Here is a 23,434-nt window from a genome sequence, read left to right on the forward strand (position 1 = left end):
GTGGTTTGTTAAAGTAAACAAAAGACGTGTTTTTGCTCAAACAAGCAATACTTTTAATTGATAAGTCTACATCACCTTATGTTTTATACAACACATATAAGCTCATACATTTTTTAAAACCATCATGGATCAAAGTATAGCAGTCCGGGCTATCTTTACGCAGAGATTAGTTCAACCGCGGAACCCGTCGATGTTTTGTGCGTAGGCACAAGTGCCGACTATAGGCAAACTGTTGATCTCCCTCCTCTATACCACTCTGGAATGACCCACTCCCAGCTGGCAGGTGTACAGTGCTTGGTTTTGTCCGTCAGGTTTTGACGCTATAAGGCATCAGTTTACGCGTAAACTAAGGAATTTCCTGACTTTAGAAGAACGACCCGCTCAAGGAAAGCGCAGTTACAACCCCCTTGTGAGCGAGGATGTTGGAAGCCATCCAACAGTTAATCTTGTTTCCCTGAAATTCATCACAGGACATCGTTTCGGAGAACCTTGCGGGGGTCGTGGGGGCATCGATTAAGAGTGGAGAGAGTGAGAGCACACGGAATCGGCTGGAGACACTCCTTTAGATCATCTTCGATTATTCTCATACCCCTATCTGAGAGTTCAGATACTCTCCAGTGAAAACGATACCGACCTTACATCAAGAGACGCGTATACAGTCTCGAGTCTCCGGTGCGCAGCGCGTCAGTCTGTGCCGATGGAGCGGTTACTTTCCTGTTCAGTTAGAATACCGTTTTTGGTCCCATTATCGACATTGGAGCCACTGGTTTGGTGAAGACAAGAGTGTAAAAAAGGGGAGGAAGCACAGAATGGACACGTGGATTCCCGAAGCGCACACTTGGATGTCGTTTTGATGCGCGCAGGTGTCCAATACATCAGCCTATTGTTGTTCTGTCTCTCTTTACATTAAGTGCTTCCTTATAGTATAATGCGCAAAAGCAGCCGGAGTGCTTTAAACACGGGAGTGCTCCTGGTCGGATATTTGCTTTTGGTTTAAGGGGAAATCGCTTGGATATCAAACCGCTCCAGTTGAGCCACAGCGGAGCCTCTGGAGTTACAGAGAGCAGGCGAGAGGAATTTGGAAACTACGGCAACATTTACGGATTACCAGCATTTTTCTTCTCCTTAACAACTGAAGACGAACTGTTCTTTAATGTCTGAAAAGGTAAGAATGTCTTCTCCATTCCGTGTGGCATTTATCTCGTGTTATAAAAAAAACATTCTTATAGTGAAACTGGTTACATAAAAATGGCTATATATATATATGTATATATATATGTATATATATATATATATATGTATATATATATATAAGAATCAATATCGTTCCTTTTCAAAGAGACACATTTAATATACAGTATGTTCTCACTGTTAAATGATATCTTGTTTGCAGTTTGCATAAGCTGCAATGAAGAGCATTCTTTAGGTTACTACATGAGACAAGACAAATCACGCATTAAGTTATGCCAATATTCATAAAAGCAACACACACATTTATTGCTAAATCATGGACTTGAGATTGTTAATAATTCATTGTACATAATGTATTGTTTTTGTTAGGGGCTTTTAAAGAAAATAAAAAAGCCTTTCACTCTAAGGCGTTTTTTCAATTAAATGACGCCCATGCAGGGTGTTCCAACCACATTCTGGATAATGAATTTCTATTTTCTTATAAGACTCTGGGTCAACAGGTCCGGGGGCGCGTCTCTCTCTCTCTCTCTCTCTCTCTGCACATGCAGTCCCCTCCATTGAAAAAACGAACACTGAATAAAGTATTGATATTGAGTTCCTTGGATTAGGGCAATACTTCCCCACGTTTGTTTAGTCTAATCTCACTTTTCCTGTCTATATTGATCTGAGGGAGTAGGGTGAATAAATAGGCAACAGGGGGCGCTGTTTCAAGTGATTTCCTCTAACCCATTGCCTCTTGTAAACACATTAGGATTTGCTGCAGCAGATTAGATCACTTTCTATTAGGTATTTTGTACTGAGTGCACTTTGAAGTCATGCATGAAAAGATGTTGTGAAGATGGAAAGGCAGTGTAATAATGTCTTATATCATGTGTTGTATGGATTAAATAGAGATTCAGCTGTATTATTTTATGAAGAGATAGATAGATAGATAGATAGACAGACAGACCCTTGACTTTAGTAGTAGAGTAACTTGTTACCACATGCTTCTAAACCCCAGAGTCATCTGCAACTGGTGAAAAAGGACTTTGCTTTCATCTTGCCATTGCAGTACTCGCCTCAAGCGGTAACCACCAAATATTAATGGAAGAATTACTGACATCAGTAAAAACAAAAAAAAAAAAAAAAAAAAAACCCTGCCTTTGAAAAAAAAAAAAAAAAAAACGTTTCCCATTGTAACTGCTGTTGGGCAACTGTTCAGATGTCTGGATACCGTTCAAGCACAAAGGACAGTCACAGGTTCAACAGGTGTTACTCATTTGTCTTCATCTTAGCCAGTGCAGAGATTTTAAACCCCTTGAAAATGACATGATGCATCTCAAGGGGCTATCCTTGAAATAATCCTTAAATCCTTGAGTTGACCCTCAATTGTCGAAGTCCCTGGAGATGTTGATGCATTCTTATATTGAGGATATGTCAACCTTTCTGAAGATTTATTTTAACTAGAGCTACGAAAGTGCGGTCTGTGCAGAGCTTTCACAATTATTTGTGTATTCAGTTCTTGCTTCCCGACGGTTTGCTTACAACTTGTGACAAATTTAAATGGAAACTGACAAAGTGTCTTTGTGGGACAATGGTAGCCTAGCGTGCAAAGCGTCCCATGCACAGAGGCTTAAATCCCAGGTGGGATTCCCAGGAGCCAGCTGCCCAGGCTTGAATCCGACCCGTGGCTTCTTACCCGCATGCCGTTCCCCAATCTCCCTTTCTGTTTTTTGCTTTGACTTTACTCACTGTCCAGAATAAATTGACAAAAGGCCAATCAATAAATCTTTAAAAAAGTGTCTTTGTAAGACAGTGAGCTATAATCCTAATACTCATTGACCCATTTAAGTAAAGACAATGGTAAAAAAAACAATTTTTATGGAACATTTCAAACATAGACACATTTTAGTTAGCCGTACATTGACACAACATTGGCAATTAAGGATTACAAACACAAATAATTAATTAGGGATGAAGTCACCAGCGAGTTTCTCTAAATCTTTTCTGAGTCTTGCTCTTTAAGATGAGAAAATGATAATTACCTTGATGTTGCTGCTGTAGCTCAGATCTGACTCCCATAAAACACCAAGACTTCAGGTTTGGGTTTTTGCCTGATACAGTAGCTCTCTGACCTCTCTTGCTCTATGGAGTTGGGTATTGGAATTGTCGAGTATAGGGTATAATTCTGTTAAAAAGCTATCCCTCCCAACATCTTTGAATTGATTGGTGCTGATTCTGCCCTATAAGGGGGAAATGGTTTGAAGCCACTGCCAACAAAGTGCTCTGCATTTTGCAAAAGAGCTACAGATGACAGAGGCAAAAGATAAGGCTGTTTTCTTATGTCTAGAAATTGCCATACATAGGTGGGGTTGTAGCACCATTTCATGATTGCTGCTTCACTATTTGTTTCCATTATTCACCTCTCCAGGAACACACAATGCAGGGGATGATTTATTCACCTCATGAATCAAACACTGAGTGTACATTTACTTCTGTTGAAAGGGGAGGTTCAGTGCTTTCACAGAAGTGTGGGGCCAAATCAGTGCCCAGTTGCTTTTGTAGCAGAACAAAATAGTATTACAACAGGTACTGTCTGAAGTCTAACTTGCTGTGGTCATTTTCGAATGGATACTGAAATACAGATCAAGATGCATCTGCCAACACATTCATTTTAACTGTAATGTTGTTCCTGCATTTGAAGGTGGAATTTTAAAGTATAGATTTAGTAGAGAGTTTAAGTCAATGTCTTTTGTTTTTGAGAAAGGCAGGGAGAGACCTATTTCCATTTCAGTTCTTCTCTGCCAGCTCAAAGGCTTTATTGAGCATAATGTTGCTTGTTTGCAACAACAGCACAGATGCCTGAAAGGATGAGCTAATTTTACAATTTAGTTTGTAGCATGAGTCCAGTTTGAAAGCTTAGTTGGCTCCCTTTTGTTGCACTTTTTTCTGCACGTTGAATTATTTTTTTCCTTTATTGGTGAGCTAACGTAAGAGAAACAGTGACATACAAGACACACAACTACAAAAGACAAACATGAAAAAGATGACAATTGAACAGACATAAACATTGTAATTGTTACAGAAGAAGAAGAAAAAAGAACCCTAACATTTAAATTACTTTACTCTTCATTTATTCTTTGGATATTGATATCTTGTCATTTGACAAGCTCTTAACGTGTACAGTAGCAGGAGTTGTTTGTGCAGAAACTGCAATGGTGTCTGCAAGACACACCCATGTGAGCCAGTTTTAAGGCTTTGTTGGTGACCATCTTCAGTAAAAGTACTTTCTTGCTTCATTTATCATCCCTTTCTTTAAATTCTTTTGGCTGCACCCATACCATAAGCATTGAAGGTGGAGCCGGAATGATTTCGCCCCAGATATGCATTTTAAATAAACTCTAGTTTTGCGAAGCAGTACAACATTCATTGCTTCACGGGGCTTGTTTAGTTTTACTGTGGCTATAGCTGCAGTCATTTTAAGTTGATCATCTTCGGATGACTGGGTGACATTTCTGCTGCGGGAGAGATAGAGTAAAGTGAAATTTTGTTTGTTAGGGAGCTAGATCAGGCCATGAAGACAGTAATTGCATTCATTTCTCTACATTCTGATGTCCAGCATATCCATTGCTGTTTAATGGCTTTAAACAAGATGACAACTTTATGGCACTATTTAGAATTACTTGAGCTTCATTTCACAGAGGGCTTTGAAAATATTGTTGCCAGGAGACAACTTAGTATACGTCACTGGATGTTCTTGTATTTTTGTTGCAGTAAACACTGCCTAGTTACCTTTCAAAACAGATAAAAATATGTTTTTTTTCACATGTTTTACTGCTGGCAGGAACATCTTAAACAAGCTGACATTGAACAAGTGTGTTTAAGCATATGACAAAAATATTAATCCTTTTTCGAAATGCAGAACAAAATGTGATGGAAACAGTCGGGGGTATTGTTGTGGAGACCAGAAACCCCATTACAATCTGATGGTGTAACTGGCTTGCAGTAGGAACAATAGGACCCATATGCTGAGAACAATATGCAGAGAGAGAATGGCTATCCTAAGACTACACAAAATGTGGGATGAGCTTTTGAGCAAGCAGCAGAGAGAAAGTAAGCACAAGAACAAAGTGACATTCTCAAGGTCAGATGGCCCCCTTTTCCCAACCTAATCCCCTTATTTAATGAATCAACTTGTTCAGAGACCATTCCTCTTGATCCGGCGAAGGGGTTGGCGTCCAAGACCAATAGCTATGATCCAGTCCCATTTAATGGATGAGGAGTCATGTTTGACCTACAGTGCAGAGCTGATAATTGGCATGGAGGGTCAACTGGGTTCCCGTTTTTTGTGTCAAGGCACGTTTGTTTTTATATAAGTTAAAATCATTTCTTTTCCATTTAATTGCTTTTCCAGTATTGGTCACCGCTTGCAACAGTTTACTATCAAATCGATTTGCTGTGGTGAGTGTTTTTGAGGCCCTTAATGTTGGTACAGTGATTTTTTTGCTTTATATGCAGTCAAAGTCTTTGGAGGCATTTGACCACTTCTGTTGGTATTTGGCCATTGTTTTCTTTGGGTCTGTAGGCTATCGTAGTACTTGACTTCAGGACTTGGAATTTGGACCTGACTCTGGGGGAGCTGGTCTCTTTAAATCATTTTAAAATAGATTGAAGGTGTTTGGAGAAAGATGCTTCAGGTTTTAGAAGCTTTGACTATTGACTTTCTGCTCTATGACTCAAGACATGTTAAACTCTGTTTGTTATTACTCTGTGTTTTATGCCTGTAACTTTTGTTCTACTGCTGCCCCTCTTGGCAAAGACACTCTTGTAATTGAGATTCTTTATCGTAATGAGGTTCTCCTGACTCAGACATAGACTCAAACATTTACTGCATACAAACTCAGAAGGCAGAGAGAAGGACTCTGTGTTTTGATAAAGACTTTAGTATTGCTTTTGTTAATTTGTGTGTATACAGTATAGCCTGCTTTCAAACCTACATGATCACCATGGAGTTTAGACCCATGGTTACCCAAAGATACATTGATGACATCGTTTTAAGAAAGGCACGCACCCAGAACTCTGATGTTAGACTACAAGCTAGACAAACCTGCTTGTCCTTCACATCGTGTGAATAAACTGATTTCTAAACAGACACAACTTAAAAAAAATCCTGTGTTCTTTAAGCTTTAAATATTTTTCACTTATCATACCCATCATATTTAACGTATAAGCAAGGCCTGCCATGTCGTTGAATTGTATTATAAACAATCTAAAATTGGTATATTTTGTATCTTTATAAAGTAATACAGAAGAGGAGCAACATTACAATCTTCTTAGCCTTATTATTTATAGACTTAATAAGTAGATAGATGTTTGAAGTCACAATAAATCAAAGAAAATATACTTTAGTTTCCTTTCCTTAATTTGTTTTGCCTCTAAATGCGTGTGATGAGGAAGACAGAGGAAAAAGAAGTGGTTTTATGTTATTCTGTTCAATGTAGGCTACAGTACAAACCACCCCCACCCTGCTGTCACGGAGCCAGAAACCAGGCCACGACACCTAACAGATACAGTAAACACAGGGGAAACACTGAGAACGATACAGCAGATTGTTTTATCCGCTGTCTCTAATGCATTGGCTCGACAACCCAGTCCTCTGCTGAGAAGAATTCTCAGGAGATGGGCAGCTCTCTGCGGAACGTTGTCAGACCTCCTTGGAAAGCTGTCCTGAGCTCCGTCAGAACATATCACTTCATCTCTTACGAAGGAATTCTTCCAGCTCCCTGGGGGACTGAAGGAGATGGAAATCTTTCTAAGCCTGAGAACTTTCCTGAAAGCTCTAATGATATTGATCTAAGTGTTCAGTAATTCCAAGTAAAGCGCTTAACCTCATTGTGTTGGTCACAGGAGCAGGGATACGTTTGGTTAGCATTGTATGCAGGAGGTATTGTCTTGGAATACGGCATTTAAAAATAGCACTGACCCTCATATTTTTTGTATAATGATCCACTGGAAGTGTTTTCACCCATGACTCCCAGGAGAGCTGCCTGTACCATTACAGATACACAATGTTGTGAAACACGCAGCAACAGTTGTGGTGCTGTGGGTTTAGGGAAGCTTAGCCTTTTTTAAATAAACCTGTTGAAGCAGGTATAGGATCAAAGGGAATTTTATATTATTTTTCCACTGCTGAAGGCTCCAGCTATTGTAATCGTAATGCCAGGTTATGTCATTTTGCACTGGCCTTGGATTTTTTTTATTGGCACCATTTCTATGAACAGCAGGTTTGGGAATATCTCGTGGTGGCATTTTATGTCAAGAGTGTGCTACAGAGGTGTTGATTTAGTTCTTTAATTCAGTTCTTGAGCGTGTAAACTCCTGCTCTTAGCAACGTTCCTGTTCAATCTGTTTGCCAGCTTTAAATCAGCAAGCTTTTAACCTACAACTCCCTTTTCCTCTTTGCTGAAGACTATTTACTCCTGATAAATAATTTAGACATTTTTGTAAGAAGCACCTTGAGTTTGAGTACCAGCAGCTTGTCTTTTATTGACCCGGGTTGCCAAAAGGTGTTTTGAAAATCGTGTAAAAAGGTTGTCAGGCCTTATTTCAGGTTGACTGACACAACCTTGTGTTGGTATTTTGCTTAATAACTCACCTGTGTACCACTACTGTTACACTCCGGATTTAATAACAGTGCAGCTGATAAAGGTTGAATTAAGTGCTCCCAAAACTACATGTAATCATCTCTTCTCTTCACATCTATTCATGACATGTTGTTATTAGTAACCACATGATTGTATAGGCACGTAGGGAATCTAAATAATATACTCTTAATTAATCAAAACATATATGAACAAAAAAGTTAGACATTGACGTATAAAATATATCATTGACTTGATTTGCATGAAGTTAATTGATGGCGGCAGTAGCTCAGTCCAAAGGGATTTGTTTGATGAACCAGAAGGTTGCTGGTTCAAGTTCCTATGCCGAAAAATATGGAAATATGGTCTGGTAGCTGGAGAGGTGTCTGACGACTTCTTGAGCACTGCTGAGATGCCCTTGAGCAAGGCACCGAATCCCCGCCAGCTCAGAGGGCGCCTCCAGTGGGAGGAGCCGCCGCACTCTGACATCTCTCCATTAATGCATGTTCCCAGGTCCTGCTTGTGCATGTGTGTGATTCCAACCTGTGTGTGAAAAGCATGTCTCTACAATAACAGAGTACGAAAATATAAAGCATTTCAAATTAAAAAATAATAATAAGTATGGGAGCAGTCATCAGTTGAAGAACTATCACTTAGATATAGTTTTCCCCGAATGTCCACATTCACTATCCAGGTTGTTCAAGACCAACACTATGTTATGCAACAATGGATGCACTTAGAGATGAGACTGTTACAAATGAGTTACAGAAAACGGATTTTGAGGTTTTTCCTCTCGTCCAGGAGCACAAACAACCCTCGATCATTGTAAGGCTGGGATCGATACGTCCTCATAACTCAGGGACTCTGACCCTGACTGCACATCATTATTGCCCTCTGGAGACGAGGCTGACAAATGCTCACGCACATACACATGCACATGTTGTCTCTGCTATCTTGCCAACCTTCCCAAAACGCTTTCAAATATCCTCACAAGGAAGACTGAGGCCACACACTCGTTCAGACACACGCTGAAGTGTGGCTCAGTGGTGCAGAGAGAACGGAGTGCCTGGGGGGGCTGACAGGTGAAGGAGATGCAGTCAGGGAATACTTTGGAAGAACAGAGCAAATGACAAGGAGGCAAGGGAGTCCCTTCACTATGAATAATATTTCTTTGTGTTGTTTTACCTTCACCAGTTCGAACATTTATTTATCAACAGGTGATTTCAAAGAGGTTTCCATGTGCTGTGGACAAAACTGTTCAGTGTGCCAATCAAATAAAAACAAATCAATACACAGTATAAAGTATAGAGGTATGTATTTTGTGCTTTAATCTGCAACATCACTTAGGGTTTGTTTAAAAACGGCTTTAATCTGCTCACTAGCTTTCCTTTGAATGAAAGCATCTGCTAAATGAATTGTAAAATCAACCCACACTCACATAGCATACAAAAAGAATCTAATACAGTGCAGGATGTGTCAGGTGCGACTCCAACACGTAAGCGGGGACACCCGCGAAAAACACCTTTCACTATTTGATTGATTGTGGATGGTTTATCAGAAACATACTTAAATAGTCAGCTTGGGTGACTGTAAATATACCAAGTTGAGCCGCCCAGTTACTATCCGATACATGCTTCTGCTATTTACTGCACATCTGCTGAACTGCATGTGTGTATTAACCCGTAGCCTTTTTTTTAACATGTATTTTTCCGTCCCATATTTTAATATATCTTTGTGAAGCTTGGTTCTCATTCTAACTCTCAGTTTCAGTTTTGTGTGTGTTTTCTTGTTCAGGGTGTGTGTATGAAGTGCTATTTCTGTCCTGTCTGTGACCCAGCCTTAATAGTGTTTGTCTTGGATTGTTTGTGCTTCTCCCGCCATCATTTCTATTTTAAGGCTTCTGTCTCCCTCATTTATTGAGGCTGAACACAGTCAACACACAAACCATTATGACGAGTTGATACCAGCACACATCCTCAACTCCCCGCCCCGGGGGTGGCTGCCATTCAGAGTCAAAATGAGCAGTCATCAGTGCAAACGATGAACATTATTATTTCCATGATGATCGCTGCATAGGGCAGCTTCTGAACTGCTTGATAAAGTTTCAGTGGATAGACCAATTCTTGATAAATAATAGAAACTCCAAGAACACCTGTGCTCCACTGTTCTTTTTTCTCTCTCTTTTTTTTTTTTTGGTGGGATGTTACATTTCATTAAAGCAAATTGACTTTGAAGCTTAATCACAAGAGAGGCGTTCGTTGGACATTTTCTGTTCAGCCAACAGCTTAGTCAGGACCTTCTTCAGCACTGAAATTTAGATTTAAATTGGATGTAGTCAACTTTTTTGATTATAAAATAGGTATTAAAAGTGTGTCTTGTAAACTGGATTTTACAGGATTAAATGGGAAACGGATTTGAGCTTGAATAGCTCTTTTCTAGTCTTCTGACTACTCAAAGCGCGATTACACCGCATGTCACACCTACCCATTCAAACCCATTCACACACCTGATGGCAGAAGTTGCTATGTACATCAGAAGTTCATACGCTGCTGAAGAAGCAGCAGGAGCAATTCAAGGTTAAGTGTCTTGCCAATGGTCACATTGGACTTGTGGCTGCAGGAGCTGGAGATCGAACCCCAACCTTTCGGTTGAGAGATGACAGACTACCAACTGATCACATGCCGCCCCATTACTACCCACAGCTGCAGTATTAGTAGCATTTACTATGGAATTCGTAGTTAATGCTATGTATAGGGCTGCAGTCATTCTGCTACAATCCCATTTGAGTTTGTACGCTTTATATTTTTTAATATTCAAATATGGTTTGATTATTTAAATGGTAAAATCTTGTACTATTTATCCTGTACGATAACTTCAGGCAAACCTTATGCCCATACTGCATGTTATTGTCCTTGGCACAGAATAAGGGTCACTTGGATATATATCATATGTATATCATACCATATTTAATAGCCCAAACAGAGACGTGGAGCAAAGTTTTTAACCCGACGTCCCATTTCTATTTCCCTCTCTGTAGTTCACGTCGGCGGATGATGAAAGGGGAATTGGGAGTTACAACTGACTCTTACTTTTGTCACTCAGCACAGCTTGTTGGCTCGTCTTACAAAGTGGAGATAACGATGTACTAATAATATCCACATTTGTGATTGAAATGTTGAGCTTTGACTTGTGTCAACAACAGCAGAGGAAATCCTTTGTCCGGCTTGCCGTGAGCCGTTTATTGATGATCCTCTGAGTGTTGCTCCTCAATACAAAGCACTACATATCCACTTTCAATACAAAGGCACCAGATTTCATACTGTTTGCTCTGGAACATTTCGAGAGCAAAGAATTATTATTATTGTTTAACAGATGCCTTGTGTACAGCCAGCGTCAAGTTTTTAATAAAGTACACCTAGGGTGACTACTTTTGTAAAACAGTTTGAGGAACATTAACATTCTCACATGAATTGATTAACATGCTACTGATAATATTTAAACCAATTATTTATTTATAACAAAAGTACATCAATGGCAATTAAGCATTCAAATATTGTTATTATTTTTTAATATTCAAATTAGGTTTGATTTCAGAATTCTGTTCCTGCAGCCCTATCATTTCAGTTGTTTTTTTTTATTCTTCGAGGTGAAAAATCGTATTGTGAATCTGTGTTTTTCAGACGGTTTCAGTACTTTTTGGTGAACATATTAACATATTCTTTGGATATAAAAAAGTGAAACTCAAAAATATCAGTATTTATACATTTTAAAACCAATATCTCAGGACTCAGAGCAGGAAATAGTGAAATGACCAAAAGTAGCATTAAAATACAAAAATAATGTTTGAATTACATTTTGCCTTAAGTGAATCTTCTCATTTAAAGTCATGTGTTTTATTTTGTATTGTGTTAATTGGCTTACAATGTAGAGTAAAACTTAGAGGATGAAGATGATTTATTTTTTTTCAAATGTTCCGAAGAGGCTGAACTTTGCACTCCTGTAAGTAACATCACACACAAAGAAACACTGATGCTCGCAGCCCTAAAGATATTTCATGTGAATGAGAGTAGAAGCGAATATTAGATTTTGTGTAGGGAACGGGATAAAAAGATTGATGTGCAAAAGTGATTAAAGAAAGAGCCTGACATTTTCAGTCCTTGTACGCAGCTATAATTAGACTTACACAATGATACACACACACTAGTAATTGACTAGTTGTCTTTGACCAGCACCTTAATCAACTGGATTGATTAGAGTCCTGTGTGTGTGTGTGTGTGCGTGCCTGCGTGTGTGTGTGTGTGTGTGTGCGTGCCTGCGTGTGTGTACCTGGAGGATTTCTCAGGGCTAATTGGTTGAAAATCTCAGAGAGGATCAGGGGATGCATGAGAGCACTTAGAACTAAACACAGATATGTCTGCGTTTCTTCATCTATATTTTCTACAACACTTCTACATTATCTTTTTCTTGCTCCCTCTTGTATTATATATTTCACCCCACCAGTTCCACAGTAGGTTTAGTACAAAGTGACTTGGACTACATTGTATCTCTCGTTGTTTTGTTTGTCCTTTCTACAGACTGCTCTTCAGGGAAAGTGGCACACACAAGAAAGATGTCTATTCTCTCTTTTTCCGTGTTCATATGTAGCTAAACCAAAACCAAAACCTGGCCCTCGGAAACCAGTAAGACAACAACGTGTCGCAGCCAGATATAGGTTTTAGGGTTAAATCCCATATTGAATCAAATTTATTTCCCTAAAGTTAGAGCTAATGTATAAATTTGAAAATGAAAGCTAATAGTACGTGTGGGCTTTCCATCCTTTTTACATTTGAACTTTGGTGTTTGTTTGTTTTTTATTTTTTACTTTCCCTCATTATTTAAATGTGGTGAGTGGCAAAGTAGTTGCTCACAGATTATCTTTGAAGTTTGGGACTTCCATCTGATGCAACACAATGGGAACACAATGCAATGAGGACAGTGTGCAACACAAATGTAACGTGACCTGAATGTGGAAGACCCTGAACTCAGTGTAACTAACTATGCAAAATGTAAATATTTTACATTTTAAATTCTACATATTATACAACTGCTAATGGTTCGTAAACTAAGCAATAGTCAAATTCTGCCCAAATGACTCATGGTAGCATGCGTTGTTAACTCAGCAGTGGAAAGTAACATTATTGTGCTAACATCAGGTTTTAACATGATAACATCAGTTACTTTAAGATAGACTAAATGGGTGTAAGCTAAATGACTGTGTAACTATGGTAAAGATCCAACAAAGAAGAAAAAACAAAGAAATAAGACAAAATCTTGGAACAAGCATATTACTGCCATATTACCAGTCCAATAGCAGCATAACCAGCTCGGCGTCAGACTTGCTTTCTGCTGTTACTTGAAGCTCTCTCCAACGTGTAAAAGCCTGTACAATATTGCTCTGTCACGCTCTTGTTTGCTCCTTTTACCTTGATATGTCAACATGCTTTTCCTCTTAGCCCCCAGCCATTGTATCAAACAGTACAGAGACAAGCTAACTAACCAGCCGCTTCAAGTGCTGCTGACTGAATGAGAGCCGTAAAGATGTGCATACTTATCGGGGTGTGGTCGCGGGCTTTGGCCAAAGTTACAGTATTCAACCAGGCTGCTCTGAACACCTTTCTCCTTCTTTATTTGTATATTGTCAATTCATAACAAGTGTTATCTCAAGACACTTTAGAAAAAGCAGGTAGACGACCTTACTTGTTGCAACAGAGCCCAGCTTAATCCGTCACAGCGTGGCAAGAAAAAAGTCAGAAATCTTCAACAGACCCAGGTACATGATGGAACAGCCGTCTGCCAAAGCTGCGGATGGGCTTGAAATTGGGATGGTTGAGATGGGATACCTCCCAGAAAAAAGGAGTTCTTAGGAACTGAAATTACTAACCACTCCTTTAAGATAGTGACATGCAATAATACGATATAAAAGCAGAGAGAGAGGGAGAGCGAGACAAGAGTTCAAGGTGCCAGTTCCCCCAGTTGTCTAGGCCTATAGCAGCATAGCTATGAGCTGGTCTATACCTACCCCAAGATTTATAAAAAAATAAAATAAAAAAAGTTTTAAGTCTATAGGTACCAAAGGCAGGCCTGCATTCTGGGAGCGCAATGTTCGCATCACTTCTTTCTCTTTTGCTCCTCTTCCTCTTGCTTTTTTGACTTTCTCTTCCGAGGTCTTTTGATCAGCATCTCTTTTTCATACTATCTCATGCACTCTCTCTTGGCCTCATATTTTCTCGCTGTCCTCTCCGGTCCCTCTTCTCTTTATTTCTTTTGTACCTGTAATTAATCCTTGCTCGCCCCCTCTCTCATTTCCAACCAGCCTGCAATATCGCCAGTATTGTTTGCTGCTCCCACCACTTCTATTCGAGAGACCATAGTGTGTGTGTGTGTGTGTGTGTGTGTGTGTGTGTGTGTGACAGCGAGACTCTTATTGGTAATATCTGCTGGTGTCTCCCATTGTTTATGTTTATTGAGACTCATGATTGCATGCATGCTGTTGTGTGTGTGTGTGTGTGTGTGTTGAATGAAAGACTGTGTGCGCGTCACTGTAATTCCACACCTGGTTGTCAGGAGTGGTTACTCAGTGTCGGCGGCAGCCAGCTGATAATTAAAGCAACGCTGAGCACAAAAAGATAGACAGAAGAGAGGGATGAGCAACGCCAGGAAACAAGGGTGCCATGAAGCAAAAAAGACAACACGGCCTTCAGAGACCCGCTGTGAAAACAAGTGTCTTTGCATATTTGAGTTTAAATGCCTCTGCTTTTAATTTATTTAGATTTTTTTTTTTAACCATGTAATTTGTGTCATCTGAAACCCTATTATTCTCATTCTAAACCCCCCCCTCCCTCCCCCCCATTCTGGTCTATTTCTCCCATTCTTTGCATCCAAACCAAATCCGCCCCCCTGTTCTGGCACACTCTGTCCTGTTATTTTTTGCTTCGGCTTCTCAACCATCTGTAAAGCTGTTGCATCACTTCACCTGCACTCTGCACACAACCTTCAAGTTTGAGGAAATCCATTTATTAGAGAGTACTGCCGAATTGAATGGAGGGTCTCCGTTGTGCCCTGGAAGAAACAACTCTGCTCTGCTTTCAGTGACTTTGACTCAAAATCATGCAGGTTTTTAAGGAGGAAATGACTTTGAGCAAGGAGATGTTTCTCAAATGCAACGCAAGACTAAGTTGAAGGTATAAGCCAAAGAGGTGAAATTGGAAGGCAAAGTCTCAAATTTCACATCAAAACATAAAAAAAAGGCCTTTTTTGAAAAACACCATGACAATAAAATAAACTTGAATTTAAACTGCTGTCAAATGAAGAGGAATAATTGGATTGATTTGCCACTGCTTACAAACGCTGGTTTTACAGTAACCAGGTTACTTTCAGGGTGGGTTCACGTTCCATTGTTATTTTCCCTTAACCTGGCTGCACCAAAGTGACCTGGTTTCTGTTTTCAAAGTCAACACGGTCAATCATATTCTGAAAAAGACACAGATGCACTCAACTCAACATGACAGGGACAGATTTTAAAGAGTGCTTTTCATTGACTCAAAGACACTTTACTTACAAGGTAAATTGATAAAAACAATACCCAATAAAATAACCTTGGATTTATTGAGGAGGTTGGTGGTTGTGCCATTACGTATGCTGTTACAGTAATTGAGGAGTGATGTGATGAAGGCATAAAAGAGTGTTTCAGCTGCAGAAAGAGAGAGAGATGGGTGAAAGCGGACGAGGGTCTTGAGGTGGTGTAAAGCTGTTTTTGTAATGAGTCTAATGTGATTGGAAAAGGTAGGTTTGTTGTCAAAGATGACTCCAAGGTTCAGACAGTGTGGTGATAGTGAGAGGGTTCGAGTTATCAAAGGAAAGGCGGAAGTCTTTGTCTGTAGAGGTAAGGGAATTGGAACCTATGATGAGGATGTCGGCTTTGGTACAGTTCAGTTTGAGGACATTTATTTGGATCCAGGAATTGATATCAGAGAACAGTTGCTGGTCCCTTTACCAATGTTGCTTTTCTTTAAATATCATCTTTAGTGTTAAGCATGCATTGTTTCAGTCTTCCACTGCAGTTTGAGACTCTTCAAGCGGAATGCTTTTCTTTGATGCAATTTTTTTTTTTTTTTTTGCGAAGGTCGTAACACCACTTACAAGAAAACAGGTGTTTCCCTGATAAAGGTCCAGCTTTTGATGTTCTCACAGCAGCAGAGATAAAAGCATGTCCCTATTATTTTGCCTGGGTCTGTGTGCCAATAGCAGACATGCTTAAATGGAGCCCATTACTATCCTGACCTCACAACAGATCTCTGTTTTCCTCTGTTTTTTCCATTCCACCTTTTATTGTTCTGTCATTTCTCCTCCTATTGCTCACTTAATTCACTGTTTTACTCATCCTCTCACTGTCTAGCTCTCGGTATCTATATTGACCTTTCGCCCTCAGTGATAACCAATGTTGGTAAGTGGATATAGATTTCTCCCTTATCACTTCTTAGTGCTTAGATTGATCTCGCTCCCAGGTAGAGTGATAGAGTGACACTGTGACTCAAGATTTTCAGAAATGGCATCACAGAAGACTAAGGATAAGACATTTCAATTCAAGAAAAGTGACCTCTGCTGTTTGAGGTATGGGCAACATCCTAACCCTTCATGATAAAGCAGGGTCAGACTTTGAACAATCAGAGCATCAACTCAAATCATCAGATGAGGGGGTTTTTTTTGTTGTTGTTTTTTTTTTGACAAATGTGCACACTCGCAACCAAATTCAACGATTATCAGTTGAAACTTACCATTCGGATTGCAGGACTGAAAGAGACACCATTAAAGCCTCTCTGTCTGGTAAAGCCCTTTCAAATCTTTTATCCTCCTGTTAAAACTCAGTCTTCAACTGACTTTGACTTTAAATTCAAAAATTGTTGATTTAATTCCTCAAAAGCATCTTACGGGGTTGTTTTTCACAGTTTGAAATTGAATCATAAGGACAAAACTGAGAGTAGGAGGCTGATGACCACAAAACTATAAACTACAGCCAACTTTTTTTGGCTGATACGCTTGTTAACTGACCACACGCTGGCATCAGCTCATGGCTGTTAAGTGGTAAAGTAAACAAGTGGACTTGAGGGAATTATCCATATCTCTTTCTTGCACTTTGTACAAATCTATAAAAACAGTGACTTAGATTGTTAATGGACACATTTGCTTGTCTTTCTTTAGGTTTATTTTGGGGCTTTTTGTGCCTTTATTTCGAGATAGGACCATAGATAAAGTCTGGAGAATGTTCTGCAGGAAAGCAGCCACAGGTTTGGATTTGAACCAAATCGTGGTTTTGAGGACTGTAGCCTCTATAGGGCACGTGCACTAACCACCCCACGGACATGTGGTATTATTGTTTGTATTTCTGTTTAAAGCACAGCTCAATCACTTCCCCTTTTACTCTGCGTTTTTCTGAGCCTTGAAATTATTAAATTTACCCAGTGCTATGATATAAGGAGCGAAATACCTAGTAGTGATAACAAGAAAGGATGCTTTGTATAACCTTCTGATCTTGTAAAAGTAGTTCAGATTCTGTTTTTATCTGCCTGAGGCTTTTGAGGTCGTCCATTTTTACCACGGTGGCAAAGTCGTGATCCGCCATGCTCTGCCTTTGATTGGCTTTACTGGACATTTTTTACCTTCACCCATAACCAACTCAATCCTCTTAACCTAAAGCCAACAATGAAGGCAAAAAATACCAGCCAATGGAAGGCTCAAGTGAGTTACTCTCTGAGGTAGAAACTCCCTTTTCATCTTCTTTGCTACTTCTTAACACAAGGCTCTTTCTTTTCCTGTTGCATTTCCTAAAAGCTTTTCTAGTTTGTGGTGTTTCCTCTTAAAATATTTGCTGAATAAATCATAAAATTACTTTACTATAACATCAGTAATTAATTGTGTTGAAGTGCTGGCTGTGTATCAACAATGCAGCAGCCAGTGTGTCCTCCTTCTGAGTTTTGATTCTGGCCCAGAATAGTCTGTATTTGATTTTAAAGGTAGGCCGTTATAAGGCAGCCCCACACAAGTGTTTTGGACACTGCTGGGTTTGCTAAATATGAGACCAGTTATCACTGCAAAACAGACTTGGGTGTTGCAAAGATGGGAGAGGGCAAGTGAACTTATTTAGAGAATCTACCTTACCTAAATGGCCTAAGCACGTTCTAAAGAGCTACACGACGAGAAACTTAGTCAAACTAGGGTAAATATTTAAGATGTTTTTGGAAAACGGAGAGAGAATAGAAAAATGCAGACAGGTTTCAAGACTGATGCAGAGTTGGCTAAACACTGAAGCTTCATGTCCATGACAGCCTGCATGCACATTGGCTCTTGGTAACAAGGTGCGGGGGGAGACGGCTCTCTTTAATGTTTTGAATTTTGGACTGCAGTACCCATTTTAAATGCTACTTATCAGAGTTACATACTGCTCCTTAAAACGTAGATGACAACACAACAACCAAATAATTTGAAATAAAAAAAGTGATTTGAAGGTTGTCCAAATGTTTCAGAAGAGAGTATAAGGTGAATGTTCAGCTAAATAATCATGGTGTTTGTTTTGCTCATACGAAAGACGCAATCCTCACTGCACACTGTCAGATAACATGTTTTTTGGTATTGGTATTAAGTTTGCACACATTTTAAGGCCCACAAACGTTTTGTAAATCAGGTCCTAAGTGTCTAAAGGAGGTAAGATGAAGTTAGAGGAAGCCAACAGCAGCCTGACCCGAATGCCCAGTTGGAAACAATCCATGCTGAAGCTAAAGCGAAGAAACTGAAAGGCACCTTTTTTTTTTGTTTTCCTGTTTCGAATGTAACAAGGTGGTTCATTAATTCCTTCATCCCTTCAGTTTCTCAACTGATTGAAACCAGTGGCAGATAGAGTTGAATGATTAAAGTGAGGCTAATACAAAACCAATTTAAATGTAGATGGTGTCATTGCACTGTGCACTATACTTCTTCATGAACAGTTCAAGAAAACAATTTCCCTTTGGCCATTTTACACATTAAATGTATCAAGTAAGAATCCAATTTTGAAAATGTAAACCTGGCCTAAACAAAGTTGTGTAGAGTTGGGCTGAAAAAGACAACTTTGTAAAAAATATCTTAATTGAATTTCATTGTGACCTCTCTGGACTTTAAATAACAGCAAAAGAAAAACAGTCCGGCAGATCTCGAACTTCCAGAAACGGTCAACTTTCCGTGCATTCCCAAAGATGGACCGCCTGGGAGTGAGGAGCAAAGACAAAAGATAGCGCTGGCTGTGTGAGAGACTGTGATGACTATAAATGTTTAAAAGTAGAGAAAGAGGGACCAGGCATGTCACATTCCACATGGAGGAAGTTGACCCTATTTACCTCTTAGAATATGATCCAGCTTACATAAACCCACACGAACACACAACAGCAAAGGGAGGATTGGAGTGCTTGCTTTGAGTCTTGCTTTTACTCATAGTTGCTTGTCATCACTTATATGGTATGCACACAGTCAAGCCAAAGCCCAACACATCCACTAAGACACACACAGACTCTTGCTTGAGTCAGAGCAGAATCAAATTCCACTGCTTGCTTCATGCTTCTGTTCACTAATCCTGGCCTTACATCAAACAGCTTTAAAAGCCATTTTTTACTGAGGCAGGCATTTTTCCATGTTGCATCTAAATCATTACAGTTTTGCTAGAGTTTAGACAGCTCTTTCCCTTATCTCAATTTGTTTACAGACTTCATTATTCTCAGTCGGGATTGAGAGTATCTCCATTTATCTTTTTGCCTTCCAGAGAAAATCAAACATATTAGACATGTTCAACAACCAATAGGTGCTCTCTCCATCACCAAACACAAAAAGGCAGCTGTTTGTGTGTTTTTTCTTACATGTAATGGATTGGATGTTTTGCTTGCCTTCAGGACACTGTTGTTCCAATTTAATTTTGGTAACAAGTAAAAGTTTGATGTGATAGGGAGAATTGGTAAGCATCGCTAACACCTCAGAATGGGCCTGTTGGGTTTCTTGGCCTTGGTCTCCATTAGCAGACTGTGTGCAGGTTAACCAATGAAAACTAGCTGAAAGTTCAACCAAGTAATACAATTACATTTCAGTTGAATGCTTTTGACATTAAAAAGCAAACTTTGCCACTTGGCTCATTAAGACAACCATTAGTAAGGCCATTTGAGGTAGCTTCCAGAAAAATATTTACATAATTGGCCTCTTGGGCCAATTTCTCTCCACCCATTGTCTCACTTGCGAGCTCTCTAAGTTCTGCTGCTTGTTATTTATATCATTATTTACATGGTGCCACCCTGTATCTCATGTAAAATGTATATACCACTTCAATTTTTTTTTATTTTTTTGCATAATTACAAACAGCTGACAGGTAATGAAGTGCAATGATGTGTGACTCCATTAATTACATGTAGTATACAAAAAATATACCTGATTCCTTAAAAGTTACAAGTGGATCATAAGATTCAGCTATGATGTCTTTGATGTGCTGGTAAGCGGCATATTCATTTAAATTTCCATGTGAGAAAACTATTCTCCTTACCATTATTTTGGCCTCTTTAAACATGTTTCCCTTTAACATCTGGATGTGAATGGTTAAATGTGTTCGCATAGCAGAAAAGGCTTATTGTTCTGAGATTTTTTTGGAAAGCAAAACCTGCTTGTTAGTAAACCCACGAGGTAATCAATGTCTCCTGCATACTTTCCCTCCCACACACGGTTGCATCAAGCATTAGAAGAGGCGTTTTAGTGTCAGAAATGATCCAGTTTGATCTTGAGCAGGGATTCACTTGTAATGGCTCATCATTGACATCAGACCTGTGTAAAGGTGAAATGCATCTAACCATCATTGGAAAATGTTTCTTTACAGTTTAACTGTAATAAGATTCAATGAGTCATACTCATAATCACTAATTGTTTTCGGCTGCCAGCGACTCAGAGGTTGACTATAGATGGATACGTAACTTTTCAACCTTGGATTGAAGTGATAAAAGTTGGAGGTTTAATAATGTTCACTCAAAGAAGAAATAGTCATCAAAACTTCACACTGTAGTGAGACAAAAAGTTTTATTATATCAAGATTAAAGGGCTTTCTAGTCACAAACATGTTTTCTGCCAAATATATATATATATATATTTGTGGATGGTGTTATTCTCTCAGACTTACTTTGGTTTTTTTTGCGAAATGAAACTTTGCAGCTTGCTTAATCAGTCTATTTCACAGTCTGAAAGAACCACTAGTTTGACACCTCCAGCTCTTGTTTTCAATAAACGTATGTTCATGAAACAGTTGTTGCAGAGAAGTTTGTTCAAAAATGGATGATTATATATATATATATATATATATATATATATATATATATTTCAGCTGATAGAATAGGCTCCTGCATGTGGTACACAAAGAGTTTGAAAAAAATATATTTAATTCCGACCTCAAAAAGATACAGACGATGGAACTGAAAGTAAACATTTATCAAAATGATTTATACAAATTGAGATGTCGCATATTGCTCTGAAATTTTCCTTTATTCAACCAAAAGGTCACAACATGACCCAAACAGCATTTTCTCACGACCCTCATGAAAACCTTTGTTTAAAGCAGGGTGCATCATTCAAACCACGTCATTCTTAACAAGTATAGATGATTTGATCTCTTCACATGCAGCTCTTTGTTTGTGCAGAGATGTTAACTAACTCGTATCTCACACTCAAATTTCTCCTGAAAATCAAGATCACTTGTACGACCAGCAAAGGCTGTCACCTCATCGCCTCTCGTCACGTGTTCTCAGTTAATGAACCTGCTGCAGTCACGAACAATCATTAAAAGAGAGCAAGTCATAAGATCAAGTGATTCACCTCATTGTAGTGAATGAGCATCCATTGATGTCGTGACGTTAAGTTTTTTCAACACAGAGAAGTGAGGCTTATGCAAATGATTTGAACAGAGTGAGTCATGTAATTGGAGTATATGCTCTTTATTTGTTTATTTTTTTTACATCAGATTTAACTCCTTTCACTTTGATTGCTGCTTCCTTTTTATTTATTTTGCAGAAACCTGTGAAATCTGTTTTTATGCACTTGCTTCCTTTCTGCGCTGTCATCCGCAAATAATGAAGAAAATATGGCAACTGTAATCCAAAATGACTAAACCCTGCCATAGTAGTTCTCAATATATTTCAATGTATAAACACTGTATCAAATCAGAGGAATGATTAAGGTTATAGTTTTAAGAACCAAGCTCACACGAAATTGAAACATGGTGCCATTTTATATTAGACATGAGTATGACTTGTAAAATTCATGGTTTTGGGGTTGATAATTTATAATTGACCTTTACGCGGCACAGGAAAAGGTTAGGGAGACGCTGACGTGTTTTGTCATCCTCTGAAGTGGAACTGGTACAACGCTGCTCTAAAGGTAAATCTTTTCCAATTTCTTTTGAAGAGAATAATGAATCCAAGTCTTTTGAAACATATGTGTTACAGTGTGCCAGGAGAGCGAGTGCCACAGAGGTGTATTGGGGCTCATTTCTCTTCAAGTGCGTAGCTGTTAATCAGAAGGTCTTCTGAAGTGACTGAGCAAATCAAGTTCCCTTCAAGTTCCTCTCGAGACTAAGAGAGATTATGGAGGTGTGCAGTGAGGGGGGACAAGTGTGTCCTGTCTTCTGAGTACAACAACATAGAAGGATCATGATTCTGACTTAATTATGGACAACACATATTAAAGGATTTTGTTCTGTTGCCGGATCTACAGAGGACCACACTAAACCAAGTTTTAACTCATTGTTTGGGATACAGTTTTACGAGAACATTTTGTGTTTTGTATTATTCTTTATATTTGACATTTTTTACATTATATTTTATTGGTTATTGCTTGTTGTATTATGTTTTATTGAAGTGCTTATTCTCAGTACATTCCCTCAGTGCAGCTGTGATAGTGCAGCCTTAGAGCTCTAAAGGCCTGTTTCCACACAACAGTCTGGTACGGATCAGTACAGTTTGGTTCAGTAAAGCCTGATCCCATTTGCGTTACCACAGCCACCCGTGCCCTATTTGATAGGTGGCGTGTAAACCGGATGCTGATAGCCGCGTCCGCTACGTAATAGCACCACATGATAACAGCTAACAGCAAACCACTAACAAATAAATTCAACAAGGGAGAAAAACGTGACATAAACAAAACCAATGCTGGAAGACATTCATCAGTTTATCTACTTCGTCACTGACGTGTGGCTTTTTATTACAAAACTCAGTCAGGCTTTGTTCAGAGAAGGCCGTGTGCCGCGAGGACAAATAACCAGACGTAAACAATCGGCTTTGTATTTAAACACGGCAGGGTTTTTTGTTTGCCGTTGCCACACAGGAAGTGACAATTCTTTTGACCAATCAACGGACTGCAGTGTTTGGCTCCACCTTTTAGGGTTGGCTCGATAGGGTCCCAAAAAGTGGGACGGTACGGATCGGTTATTTGGGAATCTGCATCCGCTATTAAGAAATAAGCCCTCACTCTTTATTCTGTTGCGGAGAAGAGTCGAGCAGCAAAGGAAAAGATGATGTGTGTTCAAGAAATCCTTCGGG

General features: G+C 39.2%; 1 protein-coding gene across 1 annotated transcript in view; it reads left to right on the plus strand.

Annotated features, from left to right (window-relative positions):
* Positions 1–271: 271 nt before the first annotated feature.
* LOC306820053 (uncharacterized protein) overlaps positions 272–23,434 on the plus strand; it is a gene marked incomplete at its 3' end in the record, with an annotated part of 57,198 nt that continues 34,035 nt past the window's right edge. The window contains exon 1 of the mRNA XM_079337707.1: positions 272–1,165. The remainder of the gene's footprint in view (positions 1,166–23,434) is intronic.

This window comes from Symphodus melops (assembly GCF_947650265.1).
Source record: "Symphodus melops genome assembly, chromosome: 2".
In the NCBI taxonomy this organism is placed as follows: Eukaryota; Metazoa; Chordata; class Actinopteri; order Labriformes; family Labridae; genus Symphodus; species Symphodus melops.